Genomic DNA, 21,816 nt, shown 5'->3' with positions numbered 1-21,816 from the left:
TTTAGGGGCACGGACAAAATGGTCGCGAGGATCGATAAAGGAGGAACTCCTTCCCTACCCCCGCGCAGCCTTGGGGTTTTTGTGTATCTGTGCGAGTGTATGAGTGAGTGTGTGTGTGTGTGTGTTGTACCGGCCTGAAACGCCGTTTGAGATGTAAATTTTTGCAGGGTTGGGTTTGGAGTGGATTTTTTTCCTCGTTTTTCTTTGAGAGGAAGTTGCTTTGTTGTAACTGTGGTTTTGTTAGGGACTTAAGGGTTGGCCCTTTGGCGACTGCAACTAAATAAGGAACTGCTTTGTGCTTAAACTGAAAATAAGAATAAGGCATTTTATTGTTCCAAAAAAAACCAATAATGGAACGGAACCAAACACTTTTTGCTCAGTTTTCCTCGCACAAGTGACTAATTAAGGCACACAGAGAAAAGATGAATAATTTGAAAAAATGAATACAATTAAGTATAAAATAAATAAAAACTTACAGTTTTTGATGCACAAAATGTTAACATTAAATACATTTTTGACAAAAAGCATGCGCATAACTTAAGTGGACAGGATTCCTAACGTTTTATTTTTATTATAATATTATAGCATTTTTTATTTTTTTTTGTAATAACGTATATAAATTCGAGAGGGTCTAGTGATACCTTATTTTAAAGATCTTTCAATTTCCTTGATAATGATGTAAATTTTATATATAATAATTATATTTAAAATTCAGTAGTTTTGGAGATTTATTGATTTAAAGCTTAAAGTAAACTTTAATAGGTACATCAGATTAGTTTGAACTACTTTCAGAAAGAAGTTTAGTAAAAGCATTGACTTAATAAGTAAATGCTTCTCACTACGCCTATGTTTTTTTTTATCATTTTGTTGTTAAAAATAGCGATTGGAGCGTTTTTTGTGGCAAAAAAATTGTTTATTGAAAAAAGATAAGAGGAGAATTATTTGAAATGGGAATTTGGTAAATAGTTTGCTATTAATTTGACCAAACTTTGTTGCTAATATATACATTTTAATGCTTTAAACTACATAAATTAACCATGGTATATTTCACGGCAGACAGGGTTGAAATTATTGAAATATTTTTGGAAATAATCAGTGCGTTAATAGAACAGCACAAATATTTAATAAACGATATGCGAACAGTAACGTGCTTTGAAAATATGTTCTAGAACTTTTAGTAAATTTCGGGAAACTGGATCGTGCGCCAATAAAAAACGCAACATTGAAAATCCCAAAACAAATGAAGCAATAAAAGTAGAGGTTTTAGTTTAAGGCAACTTTATGTAGATCCTACGTTGAGTTAGTATACAGATTGTAGAGACCTATAGTTTCCATCTGTATAAAATTCACCTTGTGCAAGAACTTAATGCAGACTTTCTATCGGCGATTACAATTTTGTGAAGATATGATGAGTGAACCAGAAAGAAGTGAAGAGTGAACCATATAACGTAGAAGAGTATATAAACGATGAACATCTTCTATTCAACACATGCTTTTCCTACGAATGTTCCTTTTCCTTGGTAGGCCTGGCGTAGTAATCTCAGAATTTATCAGGAGGTACCCACATAGTAGCCACAAAAATTAAGTATTTGGATTGGTATTTTTGGCGATCATTTAGTTGACCCCATTTACTTACCTGGAAATTTAATCGGTGAAATGTATTTCGAATTACTGAAAGACGTCATAGATTCTGCACTAACTGCGATAAGTAAAAATCAGAATGATCGACGGTATATTGCGAATAGGTTGATGTTCCACCAGGATGGTTTTCCACCACATTGCGCATTACGTGTTCAATAATATCTAGATGAGACGTTTCCAGATCGATTGATTAGTAGAAGTTATGTCATCGAATGGTCTCCAAGATCGCCAGGTTTATCATCTTTGGATTTCTTTTGGTAGGGTCACTTCAAAAGCAAAATCTATGCTACTCATCCAACATCCTTAAAGTTTGTGGGCAAGAATTGTGAATAAATGCCTTTAAATTACTCCTCAAATATTTCAAAATGTGCGGTAACGTTTTCAGCAAAATCTTTATTACTGCATGGAGAGTCATGGTGGCGATTTCTAATATTTACTTGCCTGACGGATCATTCTTCATCTTTAAACTACTTTTTTGCCAAATGTATTGACATCCACTAATGATGATGTGTATTAGTTTTATTTAAGCTTTAGTTCCTTACATTTCCAAAACTACTGAATTGAAGTACATGAATTTTACATCAATATTGAGAGAATTAAAAGTCCTTTAAAATATCACTTGGCCCACCTCTCTATTTAAGATTTTAGGCGTGGTGTCACCCCCGCGTAGAGGATTATAGGTATTACCGTGATTTTTCTCCAAATGTATGTCTTCGAATACGACGGGTCTGGGCATTTTTCCAAAAAAAAAACTGAACCGCCAGCAAATGCCTCTATTTCGTTTTCGATGCGCCACCCTATATTTTAATAATTTCTATAAGAAATACATTTTATTCACTTATAATTCATTTTATTTTTTTGAACTTAATGTAATATCTTTATTAAAAAAAAAGGCATTTTGCTTAGTTTCCCTTAAAAGCGAAGTTGAACAAGCCTTATAAACAAAAAAAAAGACGAATACCTTTAAATAAATTAGCCTACCAGATGCTAAATAATATTGGTAAAATAGTAATCGTATAAATAGACTATACATATTAGACTCTGCTAATACTACTAAGCTAATGCTGTTGCCAAATAGCTCATTTAAATCAAAATCGAAAGTTTTGAATCTTTTATACTTTTGCAGCTTGAATATATGGTATTCAAGCTGCAATATATCAGCAAAATTAGAGTGATAAAACCACAACTACGCAATTCAATAATAGCTAATACCAAAGTAATCTTTTTAATGCAGGTGATTTTTAATATTTGAGCTACTTATACTAAGATCCCGATCATCATCCATCAAAAATCTCAGGACATTATCCCATGGAATTTCCGAAGATTTAGAGACTACTTTCAAAAAAATTAACAGTTTTAACTTTTTATTTTTTAGTGTTTAAAGTCAGAATTAATTAAACACTGAGAACATCAATCAACACAATAGAAAACTGTAATTCAGTAGTCGTCGAAAGCTCGCTGGTAATCCAGGAGTACGAGTACGATAGCTTTCCTATAAAAATACAAGTAATTAGGGGTTTGAAAAACCATTTCCAGAATTTTGAATTTAACTAGTAAGGCAGAATTTAACAGAGATTCAATTTAAACATTGTAAAAGAATAGTTTTAGGGAAAACATGCTGTACCCCACACCAGATATGAACAGCTAAGGAAAGAGATATATTTGAAATTTAGACAAGAATTGTTCAAATGTTCTCAATCCTAAGCCTCAGAAGTATTTATGACATAATTATTTTAAAAAGTTATTAAAAATACTATTTTTTTAAAAAAAGTAAAAATTATGATATAAGCACCTTTTATCAAAATATCTACCAATTCCAATTAAGTTATGCATATGACTTAAAATAAATAATTTTTTTATTGCTGCAAACCGAGTAATTATATTGAGCAGCCAATAGTTGCCATCGACGATAATCTTATTTGGGGTTTCTTTTATCAATCTTTGATAAATAAACCGCAAAAAGAATATTGGTGGAGTCAACTATACAATGATTCAAAAAGATCAAAGACAATAATTAAATTATATAGAGTAATATGTAACATGCTCTAATGATTTAAGTAAGTCTATATGGTTGTGACGATTAATATTCAGAAGAAATATGAACTTAAATCTTTAATGACACCTTTCGTTATATTTAGTGGCGGTTCGTGGATTTTTAATTTGGGGGATGTAAGTAAATAAATGGTAATATGACATGAAGGATACAAAAAAGGGTAGGCGATCTGCCGGAGACTAAAAAAACTAAAAATTCCGCGCCAATATTTTTGAACGAAAGTCATTAATGCAATATTCGTATACATACTTACTATTATGGCTTTGCATCAAGTAGAATTTATCTGTTTGAATCCTCCCATTATCGAGCCGGGTGAAACCGAAAGTAGAAAAAAGAAAATATTTAAACCAAAAAAACTACAAAATCTGATTGCCTATTTATATTTAGAATCTATTCATCTTTTTTTTTGGGCAGGAAATAGTTCAATCAATTTATTATTAAAATATAAAATATTCTGTAAATTTTTTTTCTATTGAAAGCATAACAAAGTATAGTATAGAGTCTATCCTGACACATCGTACATCTTAAAAAACTTTTTTTAGAGTTAAAAAATTTAAAATGTCGCATTATTCTTTTTAAATTATTTTATTTCATTCAGGCAACTCATAACGTTGTCATTTATGCATTTGTTTATTATTTTTGCATTTTTTAAACCGACCTTAATTAAGAAATATTTCGACTTGTGAAATATGATGAAGGGCTTCTAAAAGGAAATTGAAATCACCTGGATTTAAATTACGTATAAGTCCATTTGACGATGACATACATACAAAATAAATATCCAAGAATTTTAGAAAAATTGCTTTAAGGAATTTCATAATCCGCGTATAAAATTAAATTAACCACTTTTTGCCACAAATCTTATTTTACCATTTGTTTCAGATTTTTCTAATAAAATCAACAAAATTGCTAAAAAAATTAACATACGAATTATTTTTAAATCGCAAAATACATTACCATATCTATTGACAAGAACTAAACCTTTCAATGAAAATTACTTTATTAAAAATGTACTATATAAATGTCCTTGTACTTGTGGTAAATTTTACATATGTGAAACCTGTAGAACATTACCAAAAAGAATTAATGAACATAAAACACAATGGTCTTCAAAAATCCAAGATTACACAACACGCATTTAATAATAACCATAGAATAAACTAGACTTCTTCCTCAATTTAGCAAAGGAATAAAAAACATCGAATTTAAAAATTACGTAAATTAAAGGAAATTGCATTAAAATGTTAGATGAAGATAAGTGCATAGCTACTTGTTCGGTTGATTTTAATAATACATGAATTCCTTTGCTAAAGAGGGAGGTAGAACAGGACATTCTGAAAATTAATTGGTAATTTGAAACATATTTTATTCATATATTTTCTATCATTAAATGGTATTAGGTTCACACACCTTACTTTAAAAAAAGTATATTAAAATAAATTTTGAAAAAAACACAAAGAAGTAAAAAAAATATAAGAATTTTTATAAATTTAATTTTATGTTATTTACCTTGATAATGGCAGTAGACCTACCGAACTTTACCTACCTACCTAGTTTAAGTTTATTTAATAAACAGGCTTTTCGTTCTTTTCAATTTCAGTTTTCAAAATAAAGTTAGGTATGATATAGAAAATAAGAAACGAGGTCAGAAATCGATAGATAAAACCTCAATTCCACGGTATATAAAAAATCTATTATACATCAAGTATAAATTAGGCTTAAATTATATTAAATATAACGAAACGTATTGGTAAAGATTTAAGTTCATATTTCTTCTAAATACGTGAATAAGTTTATTTTCTTTTTCTTTTCAATATTTGAGCGTATAAAGTAATATTTTCTAAATTGATTTTTACTATAACAGTGAAGTAATACCCATTAAAATAGGTAACTCTTGCTTAGTTTCCCTTACAATGAAGGCTGATCAAGCCATGTAAACAAAAAAGATGAATACCTTTAGAAAATTAATCCTACCACATGCTGAACAATATTGGTAAAATATTGTTCCTAGGTATATATTGGTAAAATATAATCCTAGGAAGACTATACGTATTAGACTATGCTAATACCACAAAACTAATGCTGCCGCCAAATAACTCATGTAAATCAAATGCAGAAGTTTTGAACATTTTAACTGTTTATTTTATATTGTTTAATGTAAGATTTAATTAAAGACCAAGCACCACAATAATCTACACAATAGAAAACTGTAATTCGTCAAGTCGTACAAAGCTCGCGGGTAATCCAGAATTACCAATACGATAGCTTTGCTATAAAATTAGAAGTAATTAGGGGTTTGAAAACCCAATTCTAGAACTTTGAACATAACTACTATGTAGTAAAATAGAATTTAATAGAGATTTAATTTAAAAATTGTAACAGGTTTAGGAACACCATACAGATATGGATAGCAGATAAACTGAACTTTAAGTACTAAGTACTTACAGCGAAAGGCCTGTGCTGAACTGTAATCTAAGGAAAATACATTTGAAATTTAGACAGAAATTGTTCAAATGTTCTTAATCCTAATTCTCAGAAGCATGTATAATAATTATTATTCATAATTATTTAAAAAAATTATTAAAAATGCTAATTTTATTCCTTTATATGTCCTTATTAAAAATTAGAAAAATTATATAAGCACATTTTATTAAAATTACTGCGGATTCCCATTAAGTTATGCATATGCCTTTAAGTAAATATTTTTTTATTGCTGCAAACCGAGTAATTATGTTGAGCAGCTAATAGTTGCCGTCATTGATAATCTATTTTGGATTTTCTTTTATCATCCTTTGACAAATGACTGTAATATTAGTACCGGAAACTGTACAATCAAGACAATTAAATTATGCTTAACTATTGAGAGAAAAGCGAAAAGGTGTATAATGTCATATGCTCTAATGATAAATTCACTTACTATTTTGTTTATTACCGCCACCTCCAAAAATACTATAGCCCTTGCCAAGGGGCTTCATCACCAAACTGGGTTGAACCAAAACCCTATTGATCTTGTATTAAAAATTAAAAAAATTATATAAACACGTTTTATTAAAATTACTGCGGATTCCCATTAAGTTATGCATATGCCTTTAAGCGTTGATTGAAGAGGCGAGTTCCCTTTTCAATCAACGCTTTAAGTAAATATCTTTTTTATGACTGCAAACCGAGTAATTATCTTGAGCAGCTAATAGTTGCCGTCATTGATAATCTATTTTGAATTTTCATTTATCATCCTTTGACAAATAACTGTAATATTAGTAGCGGAAACTATAAAATGATTCAAAAATATTAAAGACAATTAAATTATGCTTGACTATTAAGAGAAAAGCGAAAAGGTGTATAATGTCATATGCTCTAATGATAAATTCACTTACTATTTTGCTTATAACCGCCACCTCCAAAAATACTATAGCCCTTCCCAATTGGTTTCATCACCAAACTGGGTTAAACTAAAACCTTAATGATGTTGTAGGATATGAATGGTAAAACAGATATTGATCTGAGTTGACTATAGTCATCTGGCTGTAAAACCTTTAAAAGTGAAATTTTAATAGTTTATAATTTGAGTTGGATAAGGAACTATAAAAGGGCAGCAAAGATGAAAAAGGTGCTGGTAATATTATAATTTCCCAATTCTGAAGATTTAATGGTTAATAAGTATAATCATATTAAAGAAAGAAAGAAAGAAAGAAAATGTGCTATATTACGTAAGAATAATCTTGTGTACAAGCATCCTACAAGCTAAAAAAACAAAACACAAATACAATTTCAAAAATTGACAAAACAATGAACAAAATTAAACACAAGAAGACAAAACTTTTTGAACATACTTAAATTAAAGATAACTAAATAAAACAATCAATTACTAAATAAAGGTAAACTTGTTGACAAAACTAGAGAAGAAAAAAGGAAAAAAAGAAAACTTTCCAACATGTCCAAGGTTAAAACCTATCATTAAAAAAGTCATTCAGGTTATAATATGCCTTAGCCAATAAAAGCGACTTTAATTCTCTTTTAAATTTCTTAGCATCCGATATATGTCTAACACACAGAGGAACATGATTGTATATTTTTTTACTTATGTAAATTAATGAGTTTTTGGTAAGGGAAGACGTAGGAATAGGTAGGGGAACATCATTTACACGACGAGTCAAATGGCCAGTGTCAGAGGGTAGTTTGGGAATTTTGTGAATAAGAGCAGCTGTTTCTAAGATAAAAAGTGAAAAAAGAGTTAGGATTTTTTCAGAAATGAAGAGGGGTTTGCAAGAATCTCTTAACTTAGCAGAACACAGGTATCTAACTGCTTTTTTTTGAATAACAAAGATAATGTTAAGTAGCCCCTTATTGGTTAAACCCCAAAAAGGCAAGCCATACCGAATATGAGATTCCATAAGTGAAAAGTACACTGAACGTGCAACAACCCCTCCCAGCTCTTGTTTTGCCATTCTTACTGCGAAACATCCAGAAGATAATTTCCCAGCTAAATGTAAAATATGATCTTCAAACCGAAGCCGACCATCAATGGTAATTCCTAGGAACTTGCAGCACTTTTTATTCTGCAAGAGGGAATTTTCGTCAAACATCAGACCCTGAACATCGCACTTAAACCCCATAATAGACGTCTTTCTTACGTTAAACACGAGCCTGTTGGAAGCACACCACCCTGATAAAATCTGGAGGTCTTCAAGGATACAAGTCTTAATATAGTCAGAATTTTTATGGCTCCATAGTATGGTGGTATTTAATTAGATATAATATACAAGGGATTCATCGTAAGCCATCGAAAACTAGTAAGGTTTAGGGCAGTAAAATTTAAAAAAAAAATTCAGACTACTATACCTTTTTTTTTAGGACATATTTGCTCATACATTCCTTCACTATGAGTACAATATCTTAGCGGGAGCGGCATTCACCCTTATTTTTCCAGAAATGAATGTTGTATATGTAATTCGTTTTTTAAAAGGGAATTCAATTTTCTTTAAAAAAGCGCATTGTTTTTTAAATTTGAGCTACCGGGTTGCTTAGAAATTCAATTTAATTTTATTGATTAGTACTTGAAGTCATGTCCCCACAAAAAGGAATCAAGCGGAGGTAAATCGGATGACCTCGCAGGCATCATTCGATATTACCCCTTTTCCCAAAACATCCACTATGAGACATTTCATTCAGAAACTGTTGTCTACGTATTTCATAACGAGGAGGTTAAAATGTTTGACTTAATTTACTTGCAAGTTGACAATTTTATTATTTTTCAATCTAGTAAAATTTGAACAACTCGTATATAAATTTGACATTGCATTTATAAGTTAGCATTTTCGAAAATTTCTGAGAGATTTCTGAGTTTTAAGTTGTCAATTAAATAATAGCAACATGTTATATTAAATTATAATCCCTCTTTATTTATCAAATCAATGACTTATTAAATAGATTTTTCTTTACTATTACAAGATAAACAAAACAAATACACAATTTGAAATAAAAATGGTTTACAACTGCCATAAGTTAAATTTTTATAAATTTACAATTAAGAACAATATAAGTGAACAACTAATTAATAAATTAAAATAAATGCACAACATTTTAGTATTAAATATATTTTTCACAAAAAATGTGTGCATAACTTAAATGGACTGGGTACCCATAGTTTTATTTGTATTAAAATGTGGTATATTTAACTTTTTGTAACAACGTGTATAAAATCTCTTGAATTTATGATAAAACGATGTTATTTATGAAAATAGATGAATTACAGTATATTTTGTGTAGATTTTAATGCATTATTATTTTGTAAATTATAAATTTGTTTATATGAATTTTCGGAAACATATATTTAAATATAATGCACTAATTCATTTTAGTTTTGTGAGCCAAATGTAATATCTATATTTAAAAAAAACCTATATAAACTAATAATAACATTTTATAATTATGCAAATCTCGTTTTTGTTCTAACTTGTTTCACGTTTAAAAATAAAATTGAATATATATGCTGTCTCTTACTTAATGTTTATAAATGACTATTTTCATTTTAAAAGTTTGTCTATCGCAGTATAAAAAATATATACATTTTAATTTACCGCAATATCCTCTGTCTATTTGACTGAAACAAGAACTTTTATTCTGAGGATGATTGAAACTGAAATTTTACTGGATTACACAAGTTAAAAATATTTTATTATATTGTATGTTTTATTATATTTAACAAAATGGATTACTATACTACATTTTATAAGTATGGATTTATTAAATTTTTTGCAAAAAAACTATTAATTAAAACTACGCGTATTATGAAAAAAAATTTGTAGGTGCAGCAATATTTAATAATATATTTTTTACTCAATTTATATATTGCTAAAATATAGGAATGCCACTTCAATGTGTAATTTAAAAAGAAATGCTATTTATGTTTTCGTTTTGAAATAAGCAAATATGGGCCGGAAATAAGTACGGAAACTACTGATATAAAGGGTATCCTCTAATTATCAAAAATATTACGACTTAGCTATATCCAAAAGTTGATTTTAATTAAAATACAGCGTGGTAAAGTTTAAAACTTATTTCAGATTTTCAAAAAATACAAGGTTTATTAAGGTATTTGAGATTTTTTAAGACCAAAAATTGTTTTTTTTTCTTAGTTTTAGTATACGATATAGAGGGCGCTGTCTAAGGCGATTTTAGTGATTTATAAGATCCTTTCATTTTTTCCTTGGTATTTTTAGGTTTTTAACATTTTTTTCTCATTTACTTTATGTCCCAAAGGTATGCTACATTAAAGTCGCTCAAGGTCACTGTTTTTAAGTTGCCAATATTAAATTTTAAATTTAATATTAAATGCCAATGTATTTAATATTATTTGCGGCACTAGTTCTGTCAAACATTTTGGCTAGGATTTTCACATTTTAATTCAATAATTTTTTTTTAAGATAGGTTAATAGGAAATACAATAAGTTGTTTTTTTATATTTCTTAATTTTTTTACGTAAAATTAAATAAAATTATGAGAAAAGAATTGAAAATATCGTGCGTGCAGCATCTACAATTTTCTATTATAATTCTTCTCCATAATCTTTACTATATTTTCATAAACCAGGGTCTCCATATATGCCGATACAAAAAATCAAACGGATTAAAATCAGGACTTCACGCTGGCCAAGGTCTCTCTGACTTCATTGACATATTTAGCGATTAAGAAAGTGGGTATCTAGATACTCTCTAACATGCCTGAAGAAGTATGCCGGCTCTCAATCTTGCATAAATAATACATATAGCCATATATCCAGAGGAAGGTCATCGAAAAAATTCGGGTATTGAGTTTGTTGAAAATTAACCTATAGTTCGAATAAATTTGTTAATAGCTCGAATGTTTCCAATAAATTGTTATCCCACCAGACGTTACGTTAATTTTAGATTGAAGATATTGTTAGAATGCTAAATATGGATTTTCTAATTCCCATGTAAATGTCGTCTCATTGGTAAATAATATTTTGTCTTAAAACAAGTCGGCATATATTCGGTTATGACAGAAACCTGCAAAATTGCAACCTGAGTGCCTTATAATAATACTTTTGTGATAAATTTTATATAGGAAATGATACGAATAAAGGCCCTCAGCGTGAAAAATGTTACAAATAAATGTCTTCACTACTCCAGTTGCTGCAAACACAAGTCGTTTGCTTATTTTGTTATAATGCATTTATTTTTTCATTGCCTATCTAGAAAAAAACATACATACATACGGTATTAAACAAACTGAAATGCATCTCCAAATTCTTTGTTTTGGTAAACAGTATTACAATACAACCACAAGAACTAAAGATTGTATCGTTCAGAACAGAATAAAACCTTCAATATTTTATGAAATATCATTTCCTTAAATTGTTTTTACCTTATTTTAATTAACTTTCAAGATAAATTGCTTCATTGTACGTTATTTTCACTTTTTATCTCCGTCTAAGATGACGTTTTTAGATTTATACAAGATAAATGGTTTCTCAACCAGCATTATCAAATATCAACTGCACTTAAATATCATTAAATTGATATCAAGTTTTCACTTAATTTAATTTTTATGTCTTCTATAATTGTCAATATAATATTTAAATTAAAGTAATGCTATAATTTTTAAAGTTAATTACGCTGTAGGGGATGCAAAGAATTCCCTGATAGATCTTAGTAGCTCTGATGATGAGTAAAATGTATGGTCGAAACGTTGCCTAAAAAAGTAATTTTTTACTTTCTTCATTGGTCAAGATTTTTATTCCAGCAGAATAATATCCGACAACACATTGTTCGGATTCTTTTAGAATTGTTGGTATAGAGACTATGAATTAGCCAGCGAACAATCTGGATCTAAATCAATTTGAGAATATTTGAAGCCTATACTTTATCGACGTTTTTCATCAACTTCTAAGCCCTCCTAATAATTTTGATGAGCCTATAGGAAGAGTACTTAAAAAAAACTCACTTTAACCTAGAAGAACATTTTGCGCATAAATCATTATTGTATGTATTTTTAATTAGAGGTCGAAATTTTCATTAATAATTTTTTATTTTTTTTATTTTCTAGGTTTACAACATGAGACACGACAACCATGGTATTACAAGTATTTTTACAACATATTGTCGTGAGAAAGGTATACCCAGTAATTGGTTTTTTTCCAAAATGCATTATTTGATAAAAAACGCGTGTCAATTTCGTGATAGAAGTATGACATATAAATAATGTATAAAGTGAAAAATTTTACTTTTTACGGAAATAGGTACGATGATATTGAACAATATACGAATGTGACAATAATGCATTTTCTTGAACCAACAATGAAATAAATGAAATAATATTAGACCTGAAAAAATGCGGCACTCGGCTATAAGAATATTGGGGCTTTCCTCATTTAAAAGAACATATTATACATATATTGATGCACCGGATCAATAAGGTCCATAGCAGTGGTGAATTTACTGAATTCCCTCCTGAACTCAAAATATCCAAAGTATGCTCAATATATAAATTAAGATCTAAAATAAAACAAATTATCCAAATTTTGTATAATCAGGGTATTTTATAAAATTCTGAAAATAGAAATAACGAAATAGAATAAAAGAATAGTATTATTTGCTGAAAATATATATCTTATATGATTTATATCAATTGATCTACTTATCTATATTTCAATTAATTTAGATAATAGCAAATTATAGTAGAAGTTTTTGACAACTGGGTGTTTAATCGAATCAGTATTTAACTTAATCAGTATAGTCAACGGTTGCTTGAAAATAAGCTCAAAATAAACTTAGACAAAACTAAAAATACATATTGTTTAAACAAAAAAAATTTAAAAGACCAAATTAACATATCCTTAAATTCTTAAGCCGCGTCCTCACTTACTCGATATTGTCGATCAGCTTTGTCTATTGATACTGTCGACTTAACATGCACCCTGCAATCGACATATCTTGTCGATCGCTCTGTCGACTGATTCTCCATGCAGTATGTACTGTCGGTAAAATAAATCAACCCGAGTATGGACATGCTTTGACGTGCGACCTTCGACACTGAAAAAGATATTTAGTAAATTTAGTGTGCAGTAGTCCACCTCGGTAGCACTATGGGCAGATCGAGTTGAGACGACTCGGTTCGAATCCTGGCATGTGAGTTTCGATTAGTTTTACGTTGCTGGTGGTACCTGATCCTATTTAAGCCGGTACCCAGGCCGGACAATGCATCGTAGGTGAGATGACATCGTGCAAGTTTTAATAATATTGATTGATTGTGAAATTATAATGTTGAACATTAATACATATTAATACATATGGATGAGTGTAGCTAAATATGCTGAAGACACGAGACCAAAAAAAATTGTGTGCACGCAGCGGGTATTCGGTGTTTTGCCACAAAATAGATTGGGAAAAAGAGTTTGTTGAAGCTGCCTATAAACTACAACAAAACTATGAGATAGTAAAAGTCAATATTATAAAGACCAAAAGCCTGAGGCATGAAGTTTAATATAAAAACCGAGCAGTTAAAACATTTGAAATCTTACAGTCAATTAAGCATGAGAAGTAAAAAAAAAAGGTAGCACTAAATATGGCGGTTGTGTACAAAAAAGCTTGAAAGTTTAAGATTCTTAGGAGACAAAAATACGCTTCGAGAGAGTCAGAGGTATGTACATGATAATTTTTAACATATTTAGTAACACTTTTCACAATCAACAGCTCCAGTTCCGCTACCATCTCCAAATCCATATTCATCCTGCTCTTCTTTCACTGATCCATCAATTCCAGCTCAATAAAGTAATGAAGAAGACGAAGCCATAGACATATAATATAAGCCATATTACTAGCATACTTTCTTAGTTGGTGTTCAAACATTGAAAACAATTATCTTATTTCTAGATTATTTCGCTTCATTTTACTACTATAGTAATTTTAAGTTTCGTTCCTAAAATGTAATAATAAAAATGTATTTCAGTAAGTAAAAAATCTGCCTTCTTTTATATAGTCTTCTAATCTTTATTGACACATTAAAGCATTTCAAACTTCTGATATATTTTGAGAAATTACTTATTTCGAAATGTTAAGCAAATATAAATCTCCAGGAAATCAAAATTATAATGTCCTGTAAGCGGCTTCTTTAGAGGAATGACAGGTATAAATTTAGTATCTTGTTTATACATTTTTTGCCTGATTTTTTGTAACAAATATTCAAATTTCAGTCTCTGACGTTCGAAAAAATTCATTATTAAGTCCACCCTTACATCTGTATTCGAGGAGTGAGTATATCGATATCATCTCTTTTCAAATCTTTTATCAGAATCAGATTACTACTGCTGTACCAATTTCTACTTTAAGACTTCTTTTACTCCAGAATTTATGTTTAGAGGCGATGATAACAGATGCGGCACCAGCGATAATGGCGTCATCTTCGTCAAACATTTTGGTCTCGACTGTCGAAAACATTGCTTCATGTCGACATGTTGAATTTTTTCAATTTGCAGTCGACAATACTAATCGACAGTGTCGATTGAGTGAGAATACGGGTTTACATGATGTCAGTACTAAAAAACATCTCAGTGTAGGGGCACCTGTAACAAAACTGATTTCCACAAAGTTAAAGTCAAATAAAATACTACAAAATAAAATAATCTTTTAACACTTTTTAAAATCTTTTTAACCTTAACTACCCCATGAATTTATTTTTAAGAATATTATACAGGGTCATTTCAATTATAAATTAAGGCAATCGAAATATTAATTATGCTTGGCTTTGGTGAAAAAACTAAAACACACAATGAAGTTCGAATAATTTTCACCAATAAATATCTGATCGGAGAACACGTATATCAATCTACAATCAGTAATATTGAGGTTAACTGGAGAGAGATATTGAAACTATTTAGGATCTTGGCAGACCAAGAAGGATTGGGATTTCTATTTCTAATAATGAAAAACTGGATATCCTGGTTTCATTAAATGAAGCTCCGAATTTCTCAGTACTCGCTTTAAATAATACATTTCAGACAGCGACCGCACCAAAGATATTAAAGAAGGAAAGTGTATAAAACTCAATTCCTTCAAGACCTACTCGAAGATGATCCAGATCGCAGAAATTAGTTTTGCCAGACCGTGAACTGATGGTCACCTTAATGTCACTTATAATATCACAGTGAATGTCTTCAATGAAGTATAAAAAGGTAAGGCACACACGCTTGATATCCTTAGAGATCGCATTCGTAATGTACCTACTTAGGAATATTCTAATATAGGATATATACTTAAATAACATGCACTACTTAGGAAATAATAATATAGCTTTAAAAAATCATATTGGTAAGGCTTCACAAATATTTAACAATCTGTCTATTGATATAAAAAAATAAATCTATTATTACAAATTTATTGAGAAGCTTAGCAATATGGACTAATATTTTTTAAGTACCTTTTAATTTAATAGCCATACTTATTTACGTACAGTTAATAATTCAAACTTTGGTGTCAAAGCTTCCAATTATGCATTATTTAGGAGTTCATTTAGTTAAGTCTTTAACGTAAGTGTAAACTTTATAAATTGTAATCTCATTTTGTAGCTGATTGCTTAAATTAATGTTGTTTAAAAAATGTTTTTAAAGTTATATTAAATTAGAAACTACGCCATATATTTTAATAAAACTGCTGGTAAAGGTTAATAACGTTTTAAGTAGCCATCTTGTAAAAAAACGATTTTATTATATAGATTTTATAATATCTACATATGTATATATAAATACCTTTCGGCACTCAAGGAAAAAATCAAAGTGATCAAATAAAAAGGGAAAATGTAAATTTGGACAAATTTCAAAAAAGTTTTTGCTGATGTTAGTTTATATATTGACATAGGGAAACACAATTTTGGGTAAATATTTGGTAAAGATAAGTCGTACTGATATACCCTAACGTAATAGTAATATTTAAAGAAAACATCAGGCGTGATTCGGAATATTTATTTAAGTTTTCCTTTTAACAATACAAGGTGTTTAGTAATTTATTATATTTAATAAATTAATATCCATTCCAATCCATTTTCATATTTGTGGAAGAGCATTATCATGAAATAGTACAAAATTAGCACCAAGAAATGGAATAGCAGTATAGTTAAGGTGTTCTCTGACAACGAACCAGTTACTGCTCTTCTTGGCCTATATCTATGAATATTTCTAACTGTCTGATCACTAATCTGATAGACTTGTATTAGCTGGTTTTTTGTGTTCCTAGTTGTTGTTTTACCGATTGCTTAAAGTTTACGTTTGTTGAAATATATCTTGTACTACTCTTAGAGCGTCTTCAGTTAGCGTGTCTTCTAGAGCGACCTTCTGCGTGCAATTCTTTCTTGATTAAATCAAATTTTCAAAAATATATCGAAAAATATGACTTAAAGCAAAAACGTTAAATTAACCATTTATCAAGGTCTTATTTAAGAAAGAGGTGTCGAGTTCCAATTAAAAAAATGATTTTCTATTTTTTTAATACATTTTTAAGGAATATGTGCCCAGATGATAGTAAAATGTATTTCGATTTTCAAATTAATAACTCAATAACTTAAAAGATACCGAAGATATAAGTCCACAAAATTTGACAAGATTAGTTGCTTGTTAACATTACTTAAAATTCTTTTGGCGAGTAAATTGCATTAATGACTATTCCTTTTTACAACAAAATCTGAACTTAGTAAGTGAGTGGTGGATCGTGAATAGTGTATGTAATAAGTTCTGTCATGTTATATTTTAGGAACAAAACCCGAGGACCTGGTTATGCCGGTGTAGAGATACCGTTTGCCCAAGCAAGCTGCAGGCTGCAGTGGCATGTTGGATTGGCACGATATGCGTTAAGTAGTTTCACGCGTTGATTACCTAGTCTTGAAGAGCTATAGCAAAGCTTCTGTTTTATGAATTAGCTTTCTTCTCTTCGACCACGTAGTCGATGCAATTTTATCGACAAAAGATTGATCGAGTTCATAAGAGTAAGTCCCATGCACTCCCCATCCTCGTCATACCTGATGGTTCTTTTCCTTGCTGCAGATCTCATCATTTCTTTTTTAATTATTAGGTTAAGCGGCGTAGATCTCTTGTCTGCCAAGCAATCATTTCGATAGAGGGCTGACACCTCACCGCTGGTGAAAAGAGATTCTATTCAGCTTTATTTCTTTCTTGTCGTCTACCGTTCTCATCGAGTATGTGAGAACAGGTATAGCCTTGGTGTTAAGAGCTTTGAACATGTTTATTATTATTAATTATTATTATTATTATTATTATTATTTACAGCCAGTTAAGGCTCGCACTCCCTCTAAGGGGGGGGGGGGGATCATTTACTTATCCCAGATACCTCCGATATCAAAAGGATTAAGCTCTGTGGTCTGTGGGGGGCCTTTTCGGTGCCCTTAAGTAACCTGAAATGTAGAGTTATATACTAGGAATTTTCGGGTGCTGCGAGCAGTTGCCAGTAGTACTGCCTTTTGCATGTGCTTATATAGATGTTAGCCAGTTCCTAGCTGTTTAAGGTATTCCAGTAGACTCTTTGGTATTACACCCGTTGTCGATATAACAATTGGGATGGTCTGAACATTATCCATTCTCCATTGCCTTCCGATTTGAATTTCTAGATCTCTGTATTTGGCGATTTTCTCAGTGTGTTTCTCTTGCAGATTATTGTTGTTCGATATGGCTACGTCAATTAGAGTTGTTTTCCTGGAAATTTTATCTATTAAAATAAGATCTGGTCTATTATGCCTTATATGTTGATCGGTAAGTACACTGCGGTCCCAATATAACTTATATCGGTCGTTTTCCACTACGGATTCTGGAGTATATTTATAATACGGAACCTTCTCTGTTATAATAAGTTCCAACTTTATTGCCAGCTCTTGATGTAAAATTTTCCCAGCTGAGTCGTGCCGTTCTTTGTATTCTGTCGCTGCAAAGGCCTGACATCCTCCTGTTATGTGTTGGATTGTCTCTGATGTTTGGCATCCATACCGGCATTTGTCGTTTTGTACGGACGGATCTCTGACGATGTGCTTGAGATAATTTCTTGTTGGTATAACCTGATCTTGGATGGCGAGTAGAAAGCCCTCGGTTTCTGGAAACATCTTGCCTGATACCAGCCAATAGTTCGACGTAGCAGTGTCGACAAGATTTTGGCTGATCTCATTAGGATGCTGCCCATGAAGGGGCTTCTCCATCCAGATGCGGAGTTTTTCCTGGTCCGTATGATGGTAGCTGCGCGCTTCCTCGCTCTTAAGTTGTAGAGGAGTGGAATCGTCTATTTGATTTATTGCGCGATGCAGCGTGGAATTTTCTCCTTGCCTGTAAAAATAGGATCTTAAGTTATTATTATTATTATTATTATTATTATTATTATTATTATTATTATTATTATTATTATTATTATTATTATTATTATTATTATTATTATTATTATTATTATTATTATTATTATTATTATTATTATTATTATTATTATTATTATTATTATTATTATTATAGATTTCATGTCAAACAGCAATCGCACTCCCCCCCGGAAAAGAGAGGATCAGTAACTTATCTCAGATATCGGAAGGATGAAGCTCTGATGGAGTCCTTTCCATGTTATCGGACTCTGTTTTCTAACTTTATTTACAAATAATACTCTTAAACCAAAATTAAAATTACATGATATATTTCTTAAACTACTTGACGTATCTGCGTTTCCAATGAACTTTCTGACGATTCGGGATATGGATAATAGCGTCGACTTCTGCATTAGCTTATAGATGCTTTCCTTAAGGTTGAGCAGTTTTATGTTTTCGATCAGGCTCCTGTTGTTGACACAATAATTGGGATTGTCCGCACCTCAACACACTTTTTTTCCGCACCTCAAAAGTTTGACATTCACCGGTGTCATGCTGAATAGACTCCGTTGTCTTACATCCATACCTACATCTGTCACTTTATACCGTCGAGTCACCCACGACAAACTTTAAATAATTTCTTGTTGGTATTACTTGATCTTGAATAGCCACAAGAAACCCTTCAGTTTTAGGGAAAAGTTGACTTACTCTTGTTGAATCTCGTGGATGTAGTAGTTTTCCCATCCAAACTTGCGTTATATTCTGGATGCAGGATACTAAGTTTGGCATGCACACTATATCTATATAACACTATATCAACTTCGTGACTTTATAGTAAAAATAAATGTTGAGTATAACGCTTTTTTTAAAATAAGGGGGCCATTTGTATGACGACGATCTCCGATCTTCTTGTATGTTCATTTTAGTAGAGTCGTCCTTTAACGAGTAAGTAATTTGTAATTTTGTTTAGTTCTGTAATTTTTACATTTGAGGAATCTTATGTATTTTGTGAAGTAATGATCTAAAATTCCAATTTTAATGATTTTGTGACGATGTAATGTTGACGTTTTTTGTAGAGTTATAGTCCTGATGGTGGCCTACGGCTGAAAGCGCTAGGCAAATATTATCAATATATTTCTTACGGTGAATACGTATTGGTATTATTCCATTTGACTTACCCGATAGTCAATTACAGTGTACAACTGACGAAATTTATTCTTAAAGTTTTTACAGCTGCAGCTGCAGAACGGTACACAGTTCTGTGGTCATATATAACTGATTTAGATGTCATCAGTTTCTCTTGTACGATTTATTTAGGGGTATTTTAAATAATTTACTCGAACTGTGGATTTTTAGTCGGTTGACTGTGTCTATGGCACCATATTCATCTGATATTCTCTTGATAAAAATTGTATCAGCTCAACTTCGAATGGATCGTCAATGCTATTTTCAGTTATTTCTAGATCATTTTGTGACGATTGTACCTCTTTATGACTATCTTGCTGGACGTTTTCGACTTCTTTTGTTTCCGTTCGTACGTCATCTGTTACCTGATTAAGAGTCGCAATAGGGAGTAAATTTCTATTTATAATGTTTCTTATTTGATCTGCTGACCTCTGTTTCATGGGGTTATATTCTGGATGTAGAATACTAAATTCGGCATAGACACTATCTATACACAAGACCATATCTGTTCCCAACTTTGTCACTCTGTAGTATATGCGCATGAGTATTTTGTTAATTTTTGTAGTCCTATTATCCGCTATGTATTTATTATTATTAATATTAATATTATATAATTTTTTTAAGCACTGAATTTACAATAGGGTTTTTCAACGGTAGTAGGTTCAAGGACAAGACTATCGTTGGTGTTGCTAAGCCAAAAATTATCTAACGATGTTGGTCGCATATGTTATTACAGGCTTTTGCATTACTTTGTTGTATGTACTAAGTATATATAATATTATGTAAAGTATTTTAGGAATATCTATGTCTTAGTGAATCTTATAGGTTCTTTAGAATTAGTTATATACATGCGAGAACAACCGGGATGACCTAATACTATTATAACTAATAATAATAATAATAATAATAATAATAAAAATAATAATAAAGGTGAAGATAAGGCGATGAGGTGGACGGTAAACTGGCATAAACTTTCATAAGATTTGGGGTATTGATTTAGTATAGTTTCAAAATAATAGAAACTGTTGTTTATATCTCTGAGTAACGTTTGTGGGTTTAAATGGAACAAGCATATTTGTTTTGTTGACCTACTACCATATACACTAGGGTTTTTATCTATTGAACACGTAATTTTTTTGACATAATTAAGTGCTGAGTGAATATAAAGGTTTCTAACATTTAATATATTTTGAAATACGTTATACTATTTATTATACAACAGTTATAGTAAATTATATTAATTTTTCAATTCTAATGTTGACCCTTTGACCTTGATTTATTTGGTGTTTAAAGCGAATTTAATACAGACCACCGAAAAATCCATTATGAATCACCTTGGGTAGATTAGTATTAAATTTCAAATAATTAGTTTCACTTAAGATAACACTTTTTTTATCGGCCGAAAAAAACCTAATCTACCTGCATCCTAATAACAATTCCGTTCACCTGTAATTTGTAATATGACGGCGGCCTTCGCTCCTTCTAATGGCTTCGGTCCATCACCATCAAAAAACTTTTTACGTTTCATTTTTCTCATAATCCGAATCAAAATGGAACCTATCTCATGCAGATCTAGAGTGCGGACAACCCAAATTAGCCGATGAATAAGTTTTTTCTTTTTGACATGACACACGTATTGGTAGTCGAGACGGATACTGATGAAGAATCCACCCGTCTGGTCACAGTCTAAGTTTATTGCCGGGGCAATGAGGTAAGCAAAACCTACGAAGGCTGTGAAACGGGCCCCGCTTTTGAGTGATGGCGACCGTAGATACCAAAAAATATGATTATGGATCAAGTGAAATAAAATAGTGCGACCGTGTTTCTATAGAGTGCATTAAGGGGGGCGGTACCGGCCCCGTATCAGAGCTAAAAGGGGCAGTGACTTGCTATTTTTGACAGTAATGTATTCGTTTTATATTTCTTATTGCCTTTTGTCTTTGTAAATGCCTTGTACTATATACAGCGGCGTAACGCAATATATTTTGCAGAAAATAAACGCTATGCAAGGGGTTTTCTTAAATAGTAAATGTTCCTATTATTTTTATCAGTTTCCTGGACTCCTTTTAGCAATTTTTTCG

This window comes from Anthonomus grandis, chromosome 4, assembly GCF_022605725.1.
Source record: "Anthonomus grandis grandis chromosome 4, icAntGran1.3, whole genome shotgun sequence".
Classification (NCBI taxonomy): domain Eukaryota; kingdom Metazoa; phylum Arthropoda; class Insecta; order Coleoptera; family Curculionidae; genus Anthonomus; species Anthonomus grandis.
Note: the sequence above shows the minus strand (reverse complement) of the source record.